This window comes from Eubalaena glacialis, chromosome 12 (assembly GCF_028564815.1).
Source record: "Eubalaena glacialis isolate mEubGla1 chromosome 12, mEubGla1.1.hap2.+ XY, whole genome shotgun sequence".
NCBI classification, from domain to species: domain Eukaryota; kingdom Metazoa; phylum Chordata; class Mammalia; order Artiodactyla; family Balaenidae; genus Eubalaena; species Eubalaena glacialis.
In genome coordinates this window covers 103,663,835-103,684,849 of record NC_083727.1, presented here as the reverse complement: position 1 = coordinate 103,684,849, position 21,015 = coordinate 103,663,835, and the positions used below count along the sequence as shown (strand labels likewise).

Sequence of the window (21,015 nt, the reverse complement as noted above, 5' to 3'; positions counted from 1 at the left end):
ACACTGGGTTTGCTCAGATGGCAAAATGGTGAAACGAACAGAAACTAATGTTTATGGAGGACCTACTATGTTCCAGGCACTGTTCAAAGTGCTTCTCATATGCTTATGATCCTTTGATGTAGATAGTTCTCGATAAATAGATGGTAGATAATAGATAGATAAATAGCTAGACAGACAGGGAAGGAAAGAGAAAGAGGAAGAAAGGAAGGGAGAGAGGGAGGGAGAAAAAGAGAGAGGGAGGGAAGGAAAGAAGGGAAAAGAAGGAAGGAAGAAGGAAAGGAAAGAGGAGGAAAATGTAGGGGAGAGGAGGGGAGGGAAGGAAAGGAAAGAAAACTAGATTTCAGAGTTGTTATGTAGCTTTCATGCAACTGGTGAGACATTGAGTCAGAACTCAATCCCCAGGGTAATTTCAAAGTCCAGCTTTTTTTCTTCTTTGTTGATTCTGACACACTAAGCAATACAAGTAAGCAACCAACGTTTCTATGTCAACAAAATTTAATTAATTGTTTGGGCCAGAAAAAAAAAGTCACTGGAGAAATTAGATAGTTCACTGCTCTCTTCACAGAATCTCATTTGTCACAGAATCATAATAAACCAAAAAGTCATCCAATTTCTAAAATCTTGGAATAACTTTATCTACCATGAAATCCAGAGAGGCTGTGGATAGAAAAGCATTTGTCAATGCAGAATTTGGCCATTAGAGCCAGAAGAGAAAGTTTTGGTCAGAACATTGGGACTGAGAATAAAAATTCCCAGTCACTTTAAAAGTTTTTAGTAGATTATGTGTTATGTTTTCTAAAATGAGTTTCCAAATAAAGTTTCAGGAAGAGGTCTGAACAAAATATTCTTGTAACTGTTGCTTTTCCCTCCACGTTTTCTTTTTGAATACTTCTTTTTTTGGCCAGAAAGAGTTTCTCTTGTGCCTGAGAAAATAAGCAAAACGCAAACTAGACCAAAAATAATGTACTTTCAAAAATTACTGTATGAATGTATTTATTTTGGTTAATAAAAACATTTCCATTAAATCCAAAGTCTTCATTTCAGCTGCTTTAATTGGAACCTGCGTGTGATCAGGTAGGAAGGAGACTAGTGCATTTGCACATTGAGGCAAAACGCGAAGCTCACATGGAGCCGACAGCCCTGTCGTTGGGGGTCACAGCCCGAAAGTGCTGGTGTGGCCTGAGGGGCCAGTGTCCTGCCAAATGGCATATCTTTCCTGTGTAGGATGAAGGCCTCTGGTTTTCCCTTCCTGTGATCATTTGAGATCCCTGCAATGATTATAGCATCCAGAGGGCAAACTTGAACAAGTCAGGCATCACATCAAAAAGGACAAATTGTCTCTTTCGCACTTGACTGTCATGATATTCATGTGACCTTAGTCCTAGGGGTCTCTTTATCTGAACCATGTGGCTGGGAAAAAGAATCATGAATTCCCTTTAATACTAGTTCATAGGAAGCTATTGATGAATTTTTCTGTGTGGCTTATTTTACCGCATCCAATATTCTGAGAAGTTTTCTCTTATTTTTCCTCCTGGTTGTGGTTGTTTTGCAGGTTCTTATGTTTCTATAGATTGTTTTAGAGCTCCCATTCTCTGCTGAACGTTGATCAAAGCATGAAGTGCAGACAAAATACATTATGCTTTTATAGCCAGGTTCCCAAATTCTCAAATGTCAATGCTAATTGTTTCCATGAGGTTTTCTATAGTGAGTGACAGAATTTCTCATTTTATAATATAGTCTTTTGTCAGTCACTGCACGGGTTGCTTTCCCGTAGCGCTCAACAAGTACTTTCTGGCACTTTGTGTGTGTGGCTGCATGGGCACAATGTCGCGGCCGCCATGTGAAAACAGGAGCAGAGAGTTCAACTTCCATGTGTTTGGAATTCTCCAGTCAACTGAAGCTTGCAGATAAGGTAGTTGGTATCTCACTGTCCAGAAGACACACCCATCATTCTCTTGATACAGATGTGTGCTTAGTATTTGTGAATAATCACTAACATCGTAGGTGGCAACTCCAGCAATTCAGATGGACGGGCAATTTCCTAGACAAATAGCATGCCAAGGCGGCTGTCTCCCCACTGCGAGAGGACCGGGATTTGTGCCATCTCCAAATGTAGCCCCACCTCTGTCCTCAAGACAATGACTCATCGTATGGATTTGGGTTACTAAGCAAGACATTTGATTCAATAAATTCAATAAATATTTACTGAGCCCTGTATTCAGCATTCTTGATAAATGTAATGCAGTGGGAATACCTGCCCTCAGGGAGCTTCTAGTCCTGGAAATTGTAGCAGAGGCAAGGCACAGTTACAACCTAATCATAGTTCCAGGAGGACAAACTTTCTTTAGGATTGGAGATGACAGATGATGAACATAATAGCAACTAGGAATGAGAATTGCATGTTGTGACATCACTCTGTGCCAGATAGGATGCTAAACTCTTTATCTCTTTCTGTGTGTTGTTTACTTCAATCCTAAAAAGCAGCCCCCAAACCAAAACAAACAAAACTTTACATATTACTATTTTTATATTACAGTTGAGGAAAATGAAGCTCAGAGACATTGATCACATGAACACCCTGACCACTCACCGAAGCTGAAGCTTGGCTATGGTGTCTGCACCCTCTCCTTTTTTATTCTGGACATTTCCAGTCCCCAAACTGGCAATTATAATGTTGGTATTTTGACGAAGAGAGTTATTTGGGGAAAGATATTGGCTAGCTTGATCTTTTATAAAGGATATGAGTTATACATATGAATTTAATGCAAAATGGAAAGATGGGAATCAGTGAACTGATAGAGTCATATCATAATAGCAACCACTTAAAAAGGCACATTTTATTAAGCCAATATCTAGATACTTACCATTTAAATATTCTATGTAAATTAACCTTTCTAATCCTATAGCAGCCCTATTATCCCCATTTTACAGTTGAGGAAACCTTAGAAATTAAAAAAAAAAAAAACTTTCTGAAAGGAGGCAACAACCAAGTAAAATTGGAAGCATGTGTAATAATTAGCCAGATAAAAGATTAGAATAAGATGTGTGTGTCAGGATAGCTTAGAAAATGCTGCAGTAATAAATATCTCAAAATTCTTAAGGGCTTAAAGCAAACAACACAGGTTTATTTCTCCTTTATACTTCATGTCCATCTCAGGATACTGCCCTGATTCAGGGACTGAAGCTGACATATACTCCACTCCCTGGAATGTAGATAGTTGCCATGGCAGAAGGAAGGGAGATGGAAAATCGCACATCTGGTCCTAAAAGCTTCTGCTTAGATGTGACACACATTGCTTTTACTCACCTTTCATTGGTCAAAGCAAGTCACATGATCATGGTTAACTTCAAGGAAGTAGGGGATGCTATCCTACTATGGACCAGGAGGAGAATATTTAGAAATGGTGGTGAATAGTACTAATAACTGCCATGGGGAGAGACCAGAAAAATGTTCCAGACAGAGCCTACAGTCAAGGCTTAATAAAGTTCTGTGTGAATGGGAAACTATAAACATTTTGGTAATGGAAGCAGGGTTATGAAGGTCTTTGTAGCCACTTTTATAAGCTTGGACTTTATTCTGTCATAGGAGAGCTTTGGGGGCTGTAAGAAGAAGAATGATTGTCAGCTTTTGTTTCACACAGGTTATTATGGCTTTGGTGCAGTGGATAAATTTGAAGAAGTCAAGACTAGAAACAAGAAACTCAAGTAGAACAGAATTAAAATTATCAGAAACTAAACTATGTTGGAGATAGTAGATGCAGAGAAGACAAGATTAATAAAAGCTTAGGAGTTATAACTGAAGGAACTTGTTGATTAATTGAATATGGAAGACTAGCAAACTCTCAGGTTTAAGATTTGGTGAATGTTGATTTATTAAATGACAGGGAATATGAAAGGAACAGGATTGAGGGTAAAATGTTCTTTGTATATTAGCCTGTGGATCTCACAAGATTGGAAATGTCTAACAGGTATTTGTAAATAGGAGTCTGAAACCTGGAGAAAAGGTCATGGATAGAGATTTAGTTTTGGAAATCACTAGGATACAGAAATAGTTAAAATCCTGAGAGTAGATGACAGTCCAAAGAGAAGCTCTGTCATGAAAAAAACAGTGAACCAAGGATGGAACTCAGAAACTCCAACATTTAGAAAAGAGACAAAGCAGAGGAGTTCATGAAAGCGATAAGGAAGGAATGGACAGGGCCCAAAATAGGGAGAAAGAGAGAATTCAACAAAGTCAGATGCATCAGTCGATCCTGAGAGATAAATTCTTAAAGTGCCCTTTGGAGTTGGGGATAATTGAGGCTATTGATACACTTTTAAAAAAAAATATTGAAGTATAATTTATATACAAAAAATTTCACATAGTTAATGCACACAATTTGTTGGGTTTGGCATATGCATACACCTGCAAAGACATCGCTACTATTATGATAATAGACATATCTGTCACCTCCAAAAGTTTCTCTGTGTCCCTTTTAATTTTTTTGTGGTAAAAACACTTAGCATGATCTACTCTATTAACAAAATTTTAAGTGCACATTGCAGTACCACACTACAGGTGCTATGTTGTACAGCAGTTGGTATACTTTTCAGTTATGCAAGTTGAATAAGATCTACTGATACACTTTAATAGAACATATCAGTTGATTGGTTGGGAAAGAGTAAATTTCAGTGGATTGAGGAGTGATTGGGTAGTGCCAGAAGGAAGACAGTGAATACAGACCACTCTGTCAAAAAATTTGACTGCAAAGAAAAGGAGTAATAAAGTAATACATAGATGAAGTCACAGAGTCAGGAGATTTCCTAAAGTTGAAGACTCTTGGGCAAATTTATGTTTATAAGCTATGGAGAAAGAGATGGTGAAGTTGGGAGTATAGGAGATAGAGATGCAGAACAAACAAATGATATCCTTATTTCCTAAATACTCAACAATTCTAGTTTTGATAAATAAACACTTTACTATGGAATTTAAAAGGGAGACTTTACTCTTTCAAGAAAAAAATCAATATATACAAAGTCATAAAATCCTTATGAAAGACGGAATGGTTCAGTGAAATGAGCTGGAGCTTCAGAGGCTGAAGGTTTTTCATCATGTCCAGATGATTGATTTACTGTATAATTTGGGCAAGTTATTTTAATTTCCATTGGCTAAGAAGCATGCAAATTTTAGTTAACTCAGGTTGAACTTATCTCTCTGTCTTGTTTTTCACATATGTAATATAAGTGTAAGCCAACCCCTGAATAACTAGGAAAGATAATTAGCTAGGATGTTTGCAATAAAAAATATTTTGCAAACAAAAAATACTGCACAAACATTTCTTGAAAACATGTTATTTTACATATAATTTCAAACCACTTTATGGTATATCCTTTTTTTGCGCCTAAAAGCTTAGTTTTGAAAAAAAATTGATAATGGTGGAATTTCAAAGAGTGGAAAAGCATAGGTGTTATTTATAAAGGAGTCAGGGAAACCATAATCAAGAATTCTCTTGAATTTATTTCAAACACCACAGGTTAGCAGATCCCAGCAGCCCCGTGAAAACCCTGAAATAACACCTTTGTAGCCATCTGGTTCAGACTGGCTTTAGGATATCTCCATCAGCAACTTGCTGCTATGAAGCGGGGCAGCCCTCTTGTTCTTGCTTAGTTTGCAACCTGTATGCTTGTCATATATGCTACACGCTGCAATGTAGAAGGAAATTATTTTTTGCTGCTCCTCCATACTTTAGTTCACTTTCTAATTTAACGGCTGTTGAGCATTTTTCATCCCTGCCTGGCTGCCAGCCTGGCAAGCTTCCTCTCAAAGCTGTGGGGATACGGCCCTTCCTCTGCTTGCAATTCTAGCCTTCATCTGAAACAAGAATTTTAAAACTGTAGTTCTTATTCCTGTGAAATGTATTTTCAATTAATTGTTGGTGGTGACTTTGAGCACTGGTTTGAGACAAATTCCAACCCATTCCAACCCAATAGGGGAAAATATGGTGATGAAAAATTGATGTCTAGGAATTCCCTGGCAGTCCAATGGTTAGGACTCCATGCTTTCACTGCCAAGGGCCCCAGTTCAATCCCTGGTCGGGGAACTAAGATCCCACAAGCCGCGTGATGTGGCCAAGAAAAAAAAAAGATGTCTACAGTGGGTGTTGAAAAAGGAGGGGCAGAATGACACCAGGTATTTACCATCCCCACTGGCGGCCCACACTTTGGGATGTAGCATCTATCACTGGGAGCTCTATTCCTAATTAGGAATTCTAGCCCTAATTATCAAGTGCTTTTCTGTCTTGTTCCATGTTCAGGGAACTTTATCCCCACATTGCCCTATTTCTGAGTCAGTCTTAGTAACCCACAGTTACTTGGCTGGACCTTAAACTATGACAAGCCCCTGTCATATAAAAAGCCTTGTGCTAATTATTACATGAGAAAAAAGGATTAAAAAGCAAAGGTTCTTGTCCATATGCATGAATTGTTTCAGTTTGCTTTCTTCTTTGGTTTACTTGTTGTGGCTACTTTTCAATTCGCTTCCTGTGGTGGGTTTTTATGGGGTTGACTACCTGTAATACCATTATTGTAAGTTGGTTCTGCAGAGAGAGAAAAGAATTCATAAAAGCCAAATCTTTATCTTTACCAAATGGAAAACAATCCCTACATTCGAAACAGTATATTATGCAATAAAATACACTGGGACCTAATTAAACTTAAAAGCTTTTGCACAGCAAAGGAAACCGTCGACAAAACAAAAAGACAACTTACTGAATGGGAGAAAATAGTTTCAAATGATATGATCGATAAGGGATTAATATCCAACATATATAAACAGCTCATATGATTCGACATCAAAAAAACAAACAACCTGATTAGAAAACGGGCAGACGAATTGAAAAGACATTTTTCCAAAGAGGAAACGCAGATGGCCAACAGGCACATGAAAATATGCTCAGCATCACTAATCATCAGGGGATGTCTGCCAATTTTTTTTTTTTCATTTTAAAGGTATGCTTTTTCCTAAATGATTAATAAGTAATCTCTGGGATAACATTTTGGTACCATGTGAATATTACACTCCCCAGCACATTTCACCCAGTGGTTTTAGCATGCATTGACGATCCTTGTCTGAGCCACATTGGAGACTGCAAAATAGTGATTTCCTAATTTTATTATTCCTTCTTCATTTATTAGCTGGCATTCTTTTGTGAAGAAAAGACCCCCTTTTTTAGTATCTCTATGGACCCACAGAAGGTTTAAAATCCAATTTGTTTTTTTTTTCAATTTTTAAAATTCCCAAATTGTCCCATATTTGGCCCTTCATGCTTGCTGCTTTTCCTTTTGACCTGTACTTACCATTCTCTGCACACTTTCTTTGCTTTCTGACATAAGATGTTCCAGGCTCACCTTGTACATTCTCTGTTCCTGATCTGGAATCAGCCATTTTTCCAGGGAACATTCCTTGCTTTCAGTGATGAACAGTACTTTGAAACCAAGGTCTTGGCACTAGTATGTTCATTACCTCTGGATAACATTGCTTCTGGGCCTCTTCAGTGGACAGAGCTAGGAATGTATATATTTTTAAAATCATGAGTTCATGCTGGTAACTCCACTTCAAATCCAGACCTCAGGGGTCCTGACCTTCCCCATTCCATATTTATATACTGCTTTTCCCACAATAAGAAACTTGAATCCTAATACCACCAATATTTACTCACTTGCTTTATCCTACAATAGACACACACACAAAAATAACTTTAAGAACCAACAACAAACCTGCTAAGTAATGTTCATGTTGTTTTTGTTTTCCTTTACCCCGAGAAAAATATCTCATGAAGGGTATATAGTCTGAGAAATATGTTGAAGACTTATTTGAATAACCTTTTTATAAAATGTGTGTTTGTGTTATCACAGTAGTATAAAATTGTGTTCAGTATCTTCTGATTGAATTAAAGATTAGGGTTTTTTCATCCCCTTTGATATAATTTTATTTTTAATATGTGAATATTTACATGGCTCAAAAACTCCCCAAACTATAAAAAAGTTGTTCTCAGAAGAGGCTCATATACTATCTTTTTTAACATCTTTAATGGCGTAAAATTGCTTTACAATGGCGTATTAGTCTCTGCTTTATAACAAAGTGAATCAGTTATACATATACATATATCCCCATATCTCCTCCCTCTTGCATCTCCCTCCCACCCTCCCTATCCCACCCCTCTAGGTGGTCACAAAGCACCGAGCTGATCTCCCAGTGCTATGCGGCTGCTTCCCACTAGCTATCTATTTTACATTTGGTAGTATATATAAGCCCATGCCACACTCTCACTTCGTCCCAGCTTATTCTTCCCCCTCCCTGTGTCCTCAAGTCCATTCTCTATGTCTGCGTCTTTATTCCTATCCTGCCCCTAGGTTCTTCAGAACCATTTTAAAAAAAATTTTTAGATTCCATATATATGTGTTAGAATACGGTATTTGTTTTTCTCTTTCTGACTTACTTCACTCTGTATGACAGACTCTAGGTCCATCCACCTCACTACAAATAACTCCATTTCGTTTCTTTTTATGGCTGAGTAATATTCCATTGTATATATGTGCCACATCTTCTTTATCCATTCACCTGTCGATGGACACTTAAGTTGCTTCCGTGTCCTGGCTATTGTAAATAGTAGAGCTGCAGTGAACATTGTGGTACATGACTCTTTTTGAATTATGGTTTTCTCAGGGTATATGCCCAGTAGTGGGATTGCTGGGTCGTATGGTAGTTCTATTTTTAGTTTTTTAAGGAACCTCCATATTGTTCTCCATAGTGGCTGTATCAGTTTACATTCCCACCAACAGTGCAAGAGGGTTCCCTTTTCTCCACACCCTCTCCAGCATTTATTGTTTGTAGAGTTTTTGATAATGGCCAGTCTGACTGGTATGAGGTGATACCTCATTGTAGTTTTGATTTGCATTTCTCTACCGATTAGTGATGTTGAGCATCACTTCATGTGTTTGTTGGCAATCTGTGTATCTTCTTTGGAGAAATGTCTATTTAGGTCTTCTGCCCATTTTTGGATTGGGTTGTTTGTTTTCTGATATTGAGCTGCATGACCTGCTTGTAAATTTTGGAGATTAATTCTTTGTCAGTTGCTTCATTTGCAAATATTTTCTTCCATTCGAGGGTTGTCTTTTTGTCTTGTTTATGGTTTCCTTTGCTGTGCAAAAGCTTTTAAGTTTCATTAGGTCCCATTTGTTTATTTTTGTTTTTTTTCCCATTTCTCTAGGAGGTGGGTCAAAAAGGATGTTGCTGTGACTGATGTCATAGAGTGTTCTGCCTATGTTTTCCTCTAAGAGTTTGATAGTGTCTGGCCTTACATTTAGGTCTTTAATCCATTATGAGTTTATTTTTGTGTATGGTTTTAGGGAGTGTTCTAATTTCATTCTTGTACATGTAGCTGTCCATTTTTCCCAGCACCACTTATTGAAGAGGCTGTCTTTTCTCCATTGTAAATTCTTGCCTCCTTTATCAAAAATAAGATGACCATATGTGCGTGAGTTTATCTCTGGGCTTTCTATCCTGTTCAATTGATCTATATTTCTGTTTTTGTGCCAGTACCATACTGTCTTGATTACTGTAGCTTTGTAGTATAGTCTGAAGTCAGGGAGCCTGATACCTCCAGCTCCGTATTTCTTTCTCAAGATTGCTTTGGGTACGTGGAGTCTTTTGTGTTTCCATACAAATCGTGAAATTTTTTCTTCCAGTTCTGTGAAAAATGCCATTGGTAGTTTGATAGGGATTGCACTGAATCTGTAGATTGCTTTGGGTAGTATAATCATTTTCAAAATGTTGCTTCTTCCAATCCAGTGACTTGGTATATCTCTCCATCTGTTTGTATCATCTTTAATTTCTTTCATCAGTGTCTTATAGTTTTCTGCATACAGGTCTTTTGTCTCTTTATGTAGCTTTATTCCTAGGTATTTTATTCTTTTTGTTGCAATGGTAAATGGGAGTGTTTCCTTAATTTCTCTTTCAGATTTTTCATCATTAGTGTATAGGAATGCAAGAGATTTCTGTGCATTCATTTTGTATCCTGCTACTTTACCAAATTCATTGATTAGCTCTAGTAGTTTTCTGGTAACATCTTTAGGATTCTGTATGTATAGTATCATGTCATCTGCAAACAGTGACAGCTTTACTTGTTCTTTTCCAATTTGGATTCCTTTTATTTCTTTTTCTTCACTGATTGCTGTGGCTAAAAATTCCAAAGCTATGTTGAATAATAGTGGTGAGAGTGGGCAACCTTGTTTTGTTCCTGATCTAAGAGGAAATGGTTTCAGTTTTTCCCCATTGAGAACAATGTTGGCTGTGGGTTTGTCATATATGGCTTTTATTATGTTGAGGTAAGTTCCGTCTATGCCTACTTTCTGGAGGGTTTTTATCATAAATGGGTGTTGAATTTTGTCAAAAGCTTTTTCTGCATCGATTGAGATGATCATATTGTTTTTCTCCTTCAATTTGTTAATATGGTTTATCACATTGATTGGTTTGCGTATATTGAAGAATCCTTGCATTCCTGGGATAAACCCCACTTGATCATGGTGTATGATCCTTTTAATGTGCTGTTCGATTCTGTTTCCTAGTATTTTGTTGAGGATTTTTGCATCTATGTTCATCAGTGATATTGGCCTGTAGTTTTCTTTCTTTGTGACATCTTTGTCTGGTTTTGGCATCAGGGTGACGGTGGACTCATAGAATGAGTTTGGGACTCTTCTTCCCTCTGCTGTATTTTGGAAGAGTTTGAGAAGGATAGATGTTAGCTCTTCTCTAAATGTTTGATAGAATTTGCCTGTGAAGCCTTCTGGTCCTGGGCTTTTGTTTGTGAAGATTTTTAATCACAGTCTCAATTTCAGTGCTTGTGATTGGTCTGTTTATATTTTCTATTTCTTCCTGGTTCAGTCTCAGAAGGTTGTGCTTTTCTAAGAATGTGTCCGTTTCTTCAAGGTTGTCCATTGTATTGGCATATAGTTGCTTGTAGTAATCTCTCAGGATCCTTTGTATTTCTGCAGTGTCAGTTGTTACTTCTCCTTTTTCATTTGTAATTCTATTGATTTGAGTCTTCTCCCTTTTTTTCTTGATGAGTCTGGCTAATGGTTTATTAATTTTGTTTATCTTCTCAAAGAAACAGCTTTTAGTTTTATGGATCTTTGCTATTGTTTCCTTCATTTCTTTTTCATTTATTTCTGATCTGATCTTTATGATTTCTTTCCTTCTGCTAACTTTGGAATTTTTTTGTTCTTCTTTCTCTAATTGCTTTAGGTGTAAGGTTAGGTTGTTTATTTGAGATGTTTCTTGTTTCTTAATTTAGGATTGTATTGCTATAAACTTCCCTCTTAGAACTGCTTTTGATGCGTTTCATAGGTTTTGGGTCATCGTGTTTTTATTGTCATTTATTTCTAGGTAATTTTTTATTTTCTCTTTGATTTATTCAGTCATCTCTTGGTTATTTAGTAGTGTATTGTTTAGCCTCTATGTGTTTGTTTTTTTATAGATTTTTTTCCTGTAATTGATATCTAGTCTCATAGCGTTGTGGTCGGAAAAGATACTTGATATGATTTCAATTTTCTTAAATTTACCAAGGCTTGATTTGTGACCCAAGATATGATCTATCCTGGACAATGTTCCATGAGCACTTGAGAAGAAAGTGTATTCTGTTGTTTTTGGATGGAACGTCCTATAAATATCAATTAAGTCCATCTTGTGTAATGTATCATTTAAAGCTTGTGTTTCCTTATTTATTTTCATTTTGGATGATCTGTCCATTGGTGAAATTGGGGTGTTAAAGTCCCCTACTATGATTGTGTTACTGTCGATTTCTTCTTTTATGACTTTTAGCATTTGCCTTATGTATTGAGGTGCTCCTATGTTCAGTGCATAAATATTTACAATTGTTATAGCCTCTTCTTGGATTGATCCCTTGATCATTATGTAGTGTCCTTCTTTGTCTCTTGTAATAGTCTTTATTTTAAAGTCTATTTTTTCTGATATGAGAATTGCTACTCCAGCTTTCTTTTGATTTCCATTTGTATGGAATATCTTTTTCCATCCCCTCACTTTCGGTCTGTATGTGTCCCTAGGGCTGTAGTGGGTCTCTTGTGGATAGCATATATACGGGTCTTGTTTTTGTATCCATTCAGCCAGTCTATGGCTTTTGGTTGGAGCGTTTGTTCCATTTACATTTAAGGTAATTATCAATATGTGTGTTCCTATTACCATTTTCTTAATTGTTTTGGGTTTGTTATTGTAGGTCTTTTCCTTCTCTTGTGTTTCCTGCCCAGAGAAGTTCCTTTAGCATTTGTTGTAAAGCTGGTTTGGTGGTGCTGAATTCTCTTAGCTTTTGCTTGTGTGTAAAGGTTTTAATTTATCCTTCGCATCTTCATGAGATCCTTGCTGGGTAGAGTAATCCTGGCTGTAGGTTTTTCCCTTTCATCACTTTAAATATGTCCTGCCACTCCCTTCTAGCTTGCAGAGTTTCTGCTGAAAGATCAGCTGTTAACCTTATGGGGATTCCCTTGTATGTTATTTGTTGTTTTTCCCTTGCTGCTTTTAATATTTTTTCTTTATATTTAATTTTTGATAGTTTGATTAATATGTGTCTTGGCGTGTTTCTCCTTGGGTTTATCCTGTATGGGACTCTATGAGTTTCCTGGACTTGATTAACTATTTCCTTTCCCATATTACGGAAATTTTCAACTCTAATCTCTTCAAATATTTTCTCAGTCCCTTTCTTTTTCTCTTCGTCTCCTGGGACCCCTATAATATGAATGTTGGTGCATTTAATGTTGTCCCAGAAGTCTCTGAGACTGTCCTCAATTCTTTTCATTCTTTTTTCTTTATTCTGCTCTGCGGTAGTTATTTCCACTATTTTATCTTCCAAGTCACTTATCCATCCTTCTGCCTCAGTTTGTCTGCTATTGATTCCTTCTAGAGACTGTTTAGTTTCATTTTTTGTGCTGTTCATCATTGTTTGTTTGCTCTTTAGTTCTTCTAGGTCCTTGTTAAACGTTTCTTGTATTTTTTCCATGCTATTTCCAAGCTTTTGGATCATCTTTACTATCATTACTCTGAATTGTTTTGCAGGTAGACTACCTGTTTCCTCTTCATTTGTTTGGTCTGGTGGGTTTTTACCTTGCTCCTTCATCTGCTGTGTGTTTCTGTGTTCTCTCATTTTGCTTAATTTACTGTGTTTGGGGTCTCCTTTACGCAGGCTGCAGGTTCATAGTTCCCGTTGTTTTTGGTGTCTGCCCCCAGTGACTAAGGTTGGTTCAGTGGGTTGTGTAGGCTTCCTGGTGGAGGGGACTGGTGCCTATGTTCTGGATGTGGCTGGATCTTGTCTTTCTGGTGGGTAGGACTGTCTCCATTGGTGTGTTTTGGGGTGTCTGTGAACTTAGTATGATTTTCAGCAACCTCTCTGCTAATGGGTGGGGTTGTGTTCTTGTCTTGCTAGTTGTTTGACATAGGGTGTCCAGCACTGTAGCTTGCTGGTTATTGAGTGGAGCTGGGTCTTAACATTGAGATGGAGATCTGTGGGAGAGCTTTCGCTGTTTGATATTTTGTGGAGCCAGGAGGTCTCTGGTGGTCCAATGTCCTGAACTCGGCTCTCCCACCTCAGAGGCACAGGCTTGATACCCGGCCGGGGCACCAAGACCCTGTCAGTCACACGGCCAGGTACATGGGGAGTTTTTTGCCTTTTGGGAAGTCTGAGGTCTTCTGCCAGAGTTCAGTAGGTGTTCTGTAGGAGTTGTTCCACATGTAGATGTATTTCTGACGTATATGTGGGGAGGAAGGTGTTCTCCACATCTTATCCTCCACCATCTTGAAGGTCTCTCTCCAAGCCTCATATACTTTTTAATTCCTGTCACCACTCCATTCTTCCTCCTTCTGCCTTCACATAGCGAATGATTTATATTGACTTCTAGTTCCATCTTCCTATCTTTATATATATATATGTAAATATATATTTATTTACATATATATAAAGGAAAAAACAACTTTATATCTGTGCAGGTATAGATATAGAAAAATGGTAGCAGACTCTTAGGCACCTTGTTTTTTTTCACTCCATACCTATTCTCAGAGATGATCCTCATTCTTTTTTATAACTTTGTCATAAAATAGTACTCCATTGTGTGGATGTAGCAGGGTTTCTTCAACCAGCCTCCTATGGATAGATCTGGGTGGTTGGTTTCCTATATTTTGCAGTGAATAACCTATTATATATGATTTTTTGGTATCTGTAGCAGTTCATCACTTGGCGTAAATTCTTAAAAGTGGGACTTCTGTGTCAAAAAGCATTCTGATGGATATTGCCGAACTCTCCTCCATAGGGGTTGTATTCAAACTTTTGAATTTTAGGAATAGTTTTTTTTTTTTAAGTTTTCCAGGTAACTCTGATGTGCAGTCAGGTTGGGAACCATTGGCCTAGATTGTCAGCAATTGTAAGACACTGCAATTTTATTTTCCTACATTTGATATTATCTAGGGCTAAGGATTAAACACTGTGTGATAGCTGAATAAAAAATATACCTCATGCTCACTTTAAAAGGGGTTTTGCCTGTTGGGAATAACATATACACACTACTATATATAAATTAGATAAACAATAAGGACCTACTATATAGCACAATGAACTATACTCAATATTTTGTAATAACCTATATGGGAAAAGAATCTGAAAAAGTATATATATATATCTATTACTTTGCTGTACACCTGAAAGTAACACAACATTGTAAATCAACTATACTTCAATTTAAAAAAAATCAAACAAAAAATAGATAAATAAAAATAAAAAAATAAAATGGTTTTCATCTGTTTGGCATCATTTTAGATACCTTACTGATATGGCAATGTCCAATCTGGGCTGATGCCTGTTTAGGCATCAGCAGGGAGCACTTCTAGGGGACCCAGCATCCTAGTTGAGTAATTCAAGTTACTATTCATCCAAACATTAGTGTCAAAATGAACTGATAGAGTCCAGGTACCATATTTTATATGTTCTAAGACATTCTTTCTTTTTTTAATATCTCCACAATCAGTTTGCCTCTTACAGTTGACAATATATCCTGATGAAATCGGCAGCTTTTTTTCTCTCTTAAAGAACAGTTTCTAGTAACTTTAATATGGAATTTTAGGAATAAGAGGGTAATAATTGAAAAGAATCAAAATGGCATTCTAGGCAAATTATATGCATACTTTCTTAGTGATCCTGGGCATATATATAACTAATCAGAGTAGAGAATAATGTGGTCAGTCTCAGTGTCTCTGTCCTAAACTCTGTGACCTGGGGTGACAACAGGTAGTCTTGGTCCCCTCATTCCTTTGCCTCAGTGGTCCAGCCTTCTGTGTTCTCCCCTTGACTCTCAAGCTGGTCTCTGACAATCGGTTATGGGGCCTTGTGGGCTTCCTCCCTTTGCCCCAGTGTCTAGTTATTTATAAGAAACAGGGTTGACTGTCTTTACCCCTAAAAATGTTCTCTGCCCCAGCCACCACTGCATTACTTTTTCTCAGCCAGATGCTGTGCTCTTCACCCATGTACAGAGCCACCTGCACCCTAAGGCCAGCAATGGTGTTCCTAACCAGGAAGGGATCCCAGCCTTGCCTCAAGGGTCAATAGTCCCCCGGCCATATCTCCCTAGTAAAGCTGATCACCTGTGTCTGTCTGCTGTTCTGCATAGTGCCCCCAACACAGCGACCACACGGTCCCCATGGCTGGCCTCATAGTGGACACTCATTCTGGTCCAGTGCTCAGGTCTGCTCTACCACCACTAAGAGTCTGCGGTGATAGGAAGTCTCCTTGCCTACTAGGTCAAAATTCTCAGACAAGCCAGTTATGCTCGTTCCGTGCTTTCAGTAAGAAAGAGTTTCTTGACAGGTTTCAACTACAAAGACTTCATCCTAAGAATAATCAGACTGCCTTTTAATTCCACTTTTAAATTTCCCTTATAAGATCTGCCCAACGTAGATGACAGCTAAGCAGATGGAATCAAGTCTCTCAGAATTCGGAATTAACGTTTTTTTCACCAAGAATTTTTTTTTTTTGTATGACAGATTTTTAAAGTATGCTTTGTAATAGTTGTTTTTGTCTTTGTCTTTGCTGTTGTTGTTTGAAGCAGTAGCCCAAAGCAGTAGCCCATAGTATTTGGAATCTGATTATGGAGTTATAGGAAAAAAACTGTTTATGACACTACCTAGAAAAACAAAATACTACTTCCAGTTTTAAATGTTAGTTGAAAATTTTATTTGAATTTAAATTTGTCAACCCCACTCACAGTTCATAAAGAATTTCAATTCAATGTCTATCTTGAATGCAAACTAATTGTTTCCTTAATTGACTCAGCTATATTTTATGAGGTTAAATCTAGTGTTTCTGGAGATAAAAATATTCTTTTTTATATGGAATCCCTTAAGTGCCTGGCTGTCTTTCTGATGGTCACTGGGAACACAAAGGGAAATAAAACATTGTCCCTGTCATCATTGAAATTCAGTTTAGTGGGCAAGTCCACGCATAAAGATATACTCATAGCAGATTGCAGGGACAGAAATAAAGAGAGAGCACGAAGGAAGAGCAACTACTAGAAGAGTAAAAGGGGAAGTTTCATAGAGGGAGTGCCAGGTTACAAAGCCTAAAGCATGGGTAGGAGTTGGCCAGGTAAAGCTGGGAAGCTTATGGAGGAAAGGCTGAGAAAATATTCCAGGCAGAGGGAAGCCATGTAGGAAGGACACAGACAGAAAAAAGAATTGTGTAAAGAAGATGCTGGAAAGTAAACTGTAAGACATGGAAGAGAAAGGGAGAAAACCAGAGAGATTGGTTGGAAACCAAGCAAGACACTTGAGACTTTGTCTCATTTCTTAAGGATCCTGAACACAATTCTGTGAAGCCAGGGCCTTACTAATATCTGTGGAGGCTTTATTATGTGTCAGTCCCTCCCCAGTCAAGAGAGTAGCTGTCAGCCCCTGAGGGGTGGTATGGAAGTGAGTTTTAAAGAGATCAAAATTACATACAGGGAGGCTGGTAAGTGTTCAGACAAACTCTCATCATTACGGACATTAAGGCTACATTTTAATCTACTTTTGGACTCTAACTCCTGATAGTTAAAACTAAACAAATTCCTGAGTTACTAAACCTCAATTTGTGTTTTTTGATTTCCTCTTATAGCAGTGTCTCTAATAAGTTATACCTTCACACTTGTGTGTAAGCAAGTTAAATGCAAAATATGCAAATAACCAAAAGAAAATCCAGCTGTGGGCTTGAAAAGGATACATTGGGTAGGTATTCACTCAGAGGAGGCAATGTGTACAAATGCAAATACAATTGTTATAATAGATGATGAAAGATATTATCATAGCAGTTATGCTAATGACGATGTCAGAAAGAGAATATGACTTGGGGGGTGTGTACAAGAATTTTCTGGTACTTTTACTTTTAAGTGAACACCAATAAGGGCAGACATACAGGAATGACTGAAAATCAATCTGGTTTGAGCTGAAGATGTACTCTGGGTTGAATAGATGTTTTCTTTTTGTTTGTTTTGTTTTCCTAGCCCCATATGGTTGGGATAGTGAAGAAACTAAAAAAACCCTAAGTTATTCATAATTGAGAGGGCAAGAAGAACTATAATAAGTCTCTGTTTGTAAGCAACAGAAAACCCAACTCTATCTAGCTAAGAAACTAAAGGAAGTTTATTGACCAATGTAATTGAAAAATACAGAGACAGGGCAGCCTTCAGACATAATTCGACTTTGACACACGTGATATTGTTGTGAATGATTTTCTCCATTTTCTCCCTCTGGGCATCAAGCCTATTTTTAGGCTGGCTTCCTTTACGATAAGTGCTAGAACTTCCTGGGAGCAAACGCTTCAGCATATATTTCTGGGACAGGGGAAACAACTTCTTCAGCAGTCATGGACCGAAAGTCCTGAACTTCACTTCTATGAGGCTATTGTCAGCCGTATACCTGCCCTTGAACCACTGGCTATGACCAGGGTATAGTCAGATGCTGATTGTCTTGGGCAGGGTTCTGTATCCATCACTGAACCAAAAATTTTGACAAGGAGATTCCATTACTTCAGTTGACTCAGATCAATCAGAGTCCACTCCTGGTATTCTTGGTCAGGTTGCTCAGCAAAGGGGGTCCATGCAGACTGGACTCCAGCTCACTATCTGCTTTCCAAGTTGTGCACTCTGGCACTGGGCTGTATTTTCTGGAAGCAGGACAGTCTTTTTATAATTCTCATAGAAGCACAATCCTATGTACTAATAGGTCTGTGTCTACCCATCCATGGCAACTTATATTTTTTCCATTGCACATGGAGGTGGGTATGGATTAGCAATGGCCATGACCCTGGATTTGAGGGCTCAATCCCAACTATATATATATATTTTTTTATCTTGCCTATTTGCTCCTTCAGATCCAGGCTCCACCCTGCTATTTCTCTAAGAATCTGACCTGTGTCAACAGGCTCCCTGTCCTTTGAACCCAGTTGTCAAGCTCAAGGATAAGTTCACTCTGGACAGGCCGCATCCTTCCACTATAGGCCAAGCTCTTGCCAACAGCCTTCTCCACATGTCTCTCTGTCTCTGCCCTTTGTCTTTAGGTTCTGGGAACTGCTTATTCCCCTTGCCTCTTCAGCCCCAAGGTGGCATCAATCTCTCCTCCTGACCCTGTTGCTCCTAGCCTCCAGGTGTTTGTGGTCTCCTCACCTTGTCCTGACCTTTATAGACAGTAACTCTACTAATCTCTCTTCAAAGGCCCCTGTGTGATGTGCTTCCTCATGGGGGAGTATCTTGCTGAGTGATGGAATGAAGCCACAGTGCCTTCAGTGCCCCATGGTCACCTTTGTCACCTTCTGGTTCCCTGGAAAAACAAGCTCAGTTGGTCCAGGTACAAATCCAGGTACAAAGGGAAAATTTCATTTCGTAATGATCTCTACTTAAAATGCCAAAGGTCTAGAAGTTTGAGAAAACTCGAGAAAAACATAGTTCTACATCAGGATATTTTACTCTAAATTTGGAGATATATGCATCTTTTAAATGACACAGACTAGAATGCTGAAATGTTCCAGATCACTTCTGGTGAGAGGTCACATTTTATAAGGCCAAAATAAGAAAGGAAGAAATGAAAGATCTCAGAAATCTCAGGAGAGCTCATCCAACACTCTGCCTTTATCTTAGACCACTTCTGTAGATGACGGCTCTGTTAATTGGGATTAGATACACCAAAATGGGGGAGTTTTTAGCTGAGAAAAACAGATGTCACAACTAAGAAAAGGAATGCAACGTGAGTTTGTCTTGAAGTCTGTTCTGTGATGCACAACTTTCTTAAGCCAAAATTTTAACGTGAGCAAACAGTTCAGTGCTGCTCTTAGCAGAGAACCATAAATTAAAGATAAGCAATGGTTCAGACTTTCCAAGGCCTTGACTTAGAAGTAACTCCGGAATCCCAATCAAATCGTCATTTGGTTAAGCAATTTGGCACAGTTTTCTATTTTGAAGCATTAAACTATAATTACAAGTCATTCTTATTTCATTCCAAATAAATGCCCCTAGAGTAGGTATAACTAGGGAAGTCTCTTCCTTTTCTTTAAAAGAAAAAAGGAAACAAACAAAGAACAGCAAATAAACAAGACCAAAGAGAAAAAAATTGCAAAACAAAACTTGGTGAAGCTGGAAGATTGTGTATATTGGTGTGTTTTATATTTTGATCAACATATAAAATTGATTGTGCTAGTACATCAGAAGGACTCAAATACTCAAAAGGTAATCTGGAGGTGCCTCTCACTGGAAAAAAGGAAATTAAAGTTCCTCTGACAAATCCAAATAATCAAGGGTGGTGATAATTTACCCTCCTTACAATCAAGTTTTTCCTTGATTAAAAAATTCCTCTGTTGTTTTGCTCTAACATTTATTAAATGGGTCAACAAGACTAGTGTTTTCTTAGTTGGAAGTGTAAGTTGATATGAGGGGTGGGGAGAGGAAGGACAGAAATTTGTTAATAGTAAGTAAAAAAAAAAAAAAAATACTCTGCAAGTCGAAAGGAAAGGAAATGTGGGCCTAGTGGAGAATGACTGATCTTCCTTCTCAACCGGCCATGAGCAAATCCCATTATAATACTCCAGGAACCCAAGAAAAAGGTTTCTGTGCTGAATTATGTGAGTCTACCTGAAATCAGAGTGATGGATTAGGACACTTCTCTGATCCTTTCAACTCATAATTTATTCATTCAGTGCCACTTCTTGAGTAACTATCAGGGGCAACTGTGCTACTTTCTAATGGGGGATATGTAAAAGAATATAATGTAATTTATGCTTTAAGAGAGCCCATAATCTAGAAAGGTATTCATATACTGCTTAGATAAACAAAGACTAGCTTCATTTTCTATCACCTATCCAATGTTCCTGTAAGCTCAAGGTCTCCTCTCCCCACCCCACCTTACTCCTCTGGGTAGCAGGGAAAAAGATATGTACTGCCAACCAATGGTTTCTCTACCTCTTCCAGTTCAAATGGTCCGTTTTGATTTCAGATCTGTTTTTGAGGTTAAATATTCCCATGAATTCTAAGTTTAAATCCTTATCATGGTGGCCTTTCCCTTCTTCCTTCCCAAGGTGCTGTCTGTCTGTCCTTATGATTCCTCTTGGCATTGGGAGGACATCATGTGGTCTCAGGTTGGTCTTTTGCTGGTTTCTGTGGTGGGGTAGCTGGACCAACCCTTGGATCCACTCAGCTCAGGTCTGCTTTGTGGGGTCACGTTGCTGAGCGGCAGGTCGAAATCTGCTCCAAAAGTCAGCAGCGAGGGAACACTTGATCTACTCATGACTGGACACATCTCCTTTCCGGTCTACGTTTGTGGTTTGTGGAATTCGTAGAGGCTAGCATGGTGCCTGACCAGAGTGGTATTGGGTACATATTTCTACTTTAGTATCATGCATCAATTTTTCTGTAGTCTTTTCAATGAGAAGTCATATGTTTTTAAAAAGCCTATGTACTGCATGG

At 38.1% G+C, this 21,015-nt stretch overlaps 1 long non-coding RNA gene across 1 annotated transcript in view; it reads right to left on the bottom strand.

Annotated features, from left to right (window-relative positions):
* Positions 1-7,498: 7,498 nt before the first annotated feature.
* LOC133102667 (uncharacterized) overlaps positions 7,499-21,015 on the bottom strand; it is a 110,674-nt gene continuing 97,157 nt past the window's right edge. The window contains exon 3 of the long non-coding RNA XR_009703033.1: positions 7,499-7,542. This is a non-coding gene — a long non-coding RNA (uncharacterized LOC133102667). The remainder of the gene's footprint in view (positions 7,543-21,015) is intronic.